The sequence below is a fragment of the Dendrobates tinctorius genome, unplaced genomic scaffold (assembly GCF_039654945.1).
Source record: "Dendrobates tinctorius isolate UK_male_01 unplaced genomic scaffold, ASM3965494v1 ptg000085l, whole genome shotgun sequence".
In the NCBI taxonomy this organism is placed as follows: domain Eukaryota; kingdom Metazoa; phylum Chordata; class Amphibia; order Anura; family Dendrobatidae; genus Dendrobates; species Dendrobates tinctorius.
The window spans coordinates 4,072,156-4,076,441 of record NW_027361753.1 but is presented as its reverse complement, the minus strand read 5'-3'; positions in this window follow the sequence as shown (position 1 = coordinate 4,076,441).

Here is a 4,286-nt window from a genome sequence, read left to right as displayed (position 1 = left end):
CTGCGGGCTGTATGAGGCTATGGGCTGTATGAGGCTATGGGCTGTATGAGGCTGTGAGCTGTATGAGGCTGCGGGCTGTATGAGGCTATGGGCTGTATGAGGCTGCGGGCTGTATGAGACTATGGGCTGTATGAGGCTGTGAGCTGTATGAGGCTGCGGGCTGTATGAGGCTATGGGCTGTATGAGGCTATGGGCTGTATGAGGCTCTGAGCTGTATGAGGCTGCGGGCTGTATGAGGCTATGGGCTGTATGAGGCTGCGGGCTGTATGAGGCTATGGGCTGTATGAGGCTGTGGGATGTATGAGGCTGCGGGCTGTATGAGGCTCTGGGCTGTATGAGGCTATGGGCTGTATGAGGCTGTGAGCTGTATGAGGCTGCGGACTGTATGAGGTTGTGGGCTGTATGAGGCTGCGGGCTGTATGAGGCTGCGGGCTGTATGAGGCTGTGAGCTGTATGAGGCTGCGGACTGTATGAGGCTATGGGCTGTATGAGACTGCGGACTGTACAAGGCTGTGGGCTGTATGAGGCTGCGGGCTGTATGAGGCTGTGGGCTGTATGAGGCTACAGACTGTATGAGGCTGTGAGCTGTATGAGGCTGTGAGCTGTATGAGGCTGCGGGCTGTATGAGGCTGCGGGCTGTATGAGGCTATGGGCTGTATGAGGCTGCGGGCTGTAGGAGGCTGTGGGCTGTATGAGGCTGTGAGCTGTATGAGGCTGCGGGCTGTATGAGGCTGTGGGCTGTATGAGGCTACAGACTGTATGAGGCTGTGAGCTGTATGAGGCTGTGAGCTGTATGAGGCTGCGGGCTGTATGAGGCTATGGGCTGTATGAGGCTGCGGGCTGTATGAGGCTGTGAGCTGTATGAGGCTGCGGGCTGTATGAGGCTATGGGCTGTATGAGGCTGTGAACTGTATGAGGCTGCGGGCTGTATGAGGCTGCGGGCTGTATGAGGCTGTGGGCTGTATGAGGCTGTGAACTGTATGAGGCTGCGGGCTGTATGAGGCTGCGGGCTGTATGAGGCTATGGGCTGTATGAGGCTGCGGGCTGTATGAGGCTATGGGCTGTATGAGGCTGTGGGATGTATGAGGCTGCAGGCTGTATGAGGCTATGGGCTGTATGAGGCTATGGGCTGTATGAGGCTGTGAGCTGTATGAGGCTGTGAGCTGTATGAGGCTGCGGGCTGTATGAGGCTGTGGGCTGTATGAGGCTGCGGGCTGTATGAGGCTGTGGGCTGTATGAGGCTGCGGGCTGTATGAGGCTGTGGGCTGTATGAGGCTGTGGGCTGTATGAGGCTGTGGGCTGTATGAGGCTGTGGGCTGTATGAGGCTCTGGGCTGTATGAGGCTGTGAGCTGTATGAGGCTGCGGACTGTATGAGGCTGCGGGCTGTATGAGGCTATGGGCTGTATGAGGCTGCGGACTGTACGAGGCTGCGGGCTGTATGAGGCTGCGGGCTGTATGAGGCTGCGGGCTGTATGAGGCTGCGGACTGTATGAGGCTGCGGATTGTATGAGGCTGTGGGCTGTATGAGGCTGCAGGGTATACGAGGCTGCGGGCTGTATGAGGCTGTGGACTGTATGAGGCTGCGGGCTGTATGAGGCTGCGGGCTGTATGAGGCTGCGGGCTGTATGAGGCTGTGAGCTGTATGAGGCTGCGGACTCTACGAGGCTGCGGACTATTTGAGGCTGCGGACTGTATGAAGCTGCGGGCTGTATGAGGCTATGGGCTGTATGAGGCTGCGGACTGTATGAGGCTGTGGACTGTATGAGGCTGTGGGCTGTATGAGGCTGCGGACTGTACGAGGCTGTGGGCTGTATGAGGCTGTGGGCTGTATGAGGCTGTGGGCTGTATGAGGCTGCGGGCTGTATGAGGCTATGGGCTGTATGAGGCTGCGGACTGTATGAGGCTGCGGACTGTATGAGGCTGCGGGCTGTATGAGGCTGTGGGCTGTATGAGGCTCTGGACTGTATGAGGCTGCGGGCTGTATGAGGCTATGGGCTGTATGAGGCTGTGGGCTGTATGAGGCTCTGGGCTGTATGAGGCTGTGGGCTGTATGAGGCTATGGGCTGTATGAGGCTATGGGCTGTATGAGGCTGTGAGCTGTATGATGCTGTGGGCTGTATGAGGCTGCGGGCTGTATGAGGCTCTGGGCTGTATGAGGCTGTGGGCTGTATGAGGCTGCGGACTGTATGAGGCTGTGGGCTGTATGAGGCTCTGGGCTGTATGAGGCTGTGAGCTGTATGAGGCTGTGGGCTGTATGAGGCTGTGAGCTGTATGAGGCTGTGAGCTGTATGAGGCTGTGGGCTGTATGAGGCTGTGAGCTGTATGAGGCTCTGGGCTGTATGAGGCTGTGGGCTGTATGAGGCTGTGGGCTGTATGAGGCTATGGGCTGTATGAGGCTGTGGGCTGTATGAGGCTGTGAGCTGTATGAGGCTGTGAGCTGTATGAGGCTGTGGGCTGTATGAGGCTGTGAGCTGTATGAGGCTCTGGGCTGTATGAGGCTGTGGGCTGTATGAGGCTCTGGGCTGTATGAGGCTATGGGCTGTATGAGGCTATGGGCTGTATGAGGCTCTGGGCTGTATGAGGCTATGGGCTGTATGAGGCTCTGGGCTGTATGAGGCTGTGAGCTGTATGACGCTGCGGACTGTATGAGGCTATGGGCTGTATGAGGCTATGGGCTGTATGAGGCTATGGGCTGTATGAGGCTATGGGCTGTATGAGGCTATGGGCTGTATGAGGCTCTGGGCTGTATGAGGCTGTGGGCTGTATGAGGCTATGGGCTGTATGAGGCTGTGGGCTGTATGAGGCTCTGGGCTGTATGAGGCTGCGGGCTGTATGAGGCTGCGGGCTGTATGAGGCTATGGGCTGTATGAGGTTGTGGGCTGTATGAGGCTCTGGGCTGTATGAGGCTGCGGGCTGTATGAGGCTATGGGCTGATGTACAGTACCATTCTAGCCTATGGAAAAGTGCGGATTTTTCCACGCGGTTTTGCCTGCGGTTTCAAATCTGCAGAAAGAATTGACATGTCATTCTTATCTGCGGATCCCCCTGCGGTTTGCCATTTCCTCCATTGTGGAGGTGATAAACTGCAGGGCAAAACCGCAGGTAAACCGCAGGTCTATTGACCTGCGGATTGTGCGAAATCTGCACGGGAAAATCTGCGGGTGAATCCACACCGTGTGCACATAGCCTTAGGGGAGTACATGGTTTGTTTTTACAAGGTGGACTACTTAATTGAAAAGGGGGTTGTCCACTGCCTTGCTGTTTCCAGTGGGCGGTTGTGGTACTTGAAACAAGGTTGCCAACTGTCTTATATCTTTTCTTGCCACATACACCAAAAATCACGGTCAGTCAGAATTTTCTGAAGACATACACCACTCCTCTTTTTAGAGACTATGGACCCATCACATTCTCGGGTGCCACCACTGGGAGCAGACGGTCATGTGACATCAAGTATGCGAAACATATTTTTTGAGCATGCGGACGTCACTCGGTTAGCACCCAAGCATGCTCAGATAACACCTAATCCCCTCATTATTCGCCATCTTTGGATGATTTAGTGCTGATGTGTGGAGCCCCCCAGGGGGTATGGTCCCAACACTGGCTTTGCCTTCCTCCAGGGGAGGGTAATGCCAGGCTTGGAAGCAGTGATGGGTCTCTCCAGCAGTTAACCTAATGCACGCAACACAGTTCCACTCCAGGTCAGCAGGGAGAACTCTGAACCAGGTTGGGAGGGAGGAGTGTCCTCTGAGGGCTGAGAGGAAGGAGTGGGCAGTTAGTTGGAGGAGGTCCACGTGTGCAGACGTGTGGAGGGAAGTGGAGGTTGAGCTCCGGGTGGAGAGCTCCCTCACTGCAAGAGCGCAAGAACTGGAGTCTGGTCTCCACGGTGATACGGATACTAACGGTCCTGCCACAGATACCAGAGGAGTAGGAGGCTGTAAATGCCCTGCTCCCACCTAAGACTTGAGGGCACAACAGCAGCTTGGATAGAGAGTCAGGACTCAAGAGAAAAGAATCCCCGAGATAGGCTACAGCTGTCTGCCATGCAAGTGAGGTTCTTGAGAACATTCGTCAGAAGGCATTTCAGAGTAACTAAGTACTGGAGTGCTTCACACCACAAAGCGCTAGGAAGGAGACTGCACAGCCCTTCTGCTGAGAGAGAATCCTGATCTGCTCCAATACCATCTGTAATCAGGACCCTGGACTGCATATACTAAGTAAAGGTACAGAAACTGCAACCGCTGTGTCTTGTCTGTTCCCTACACTTCCAGCGCTGCTACATCCCCGT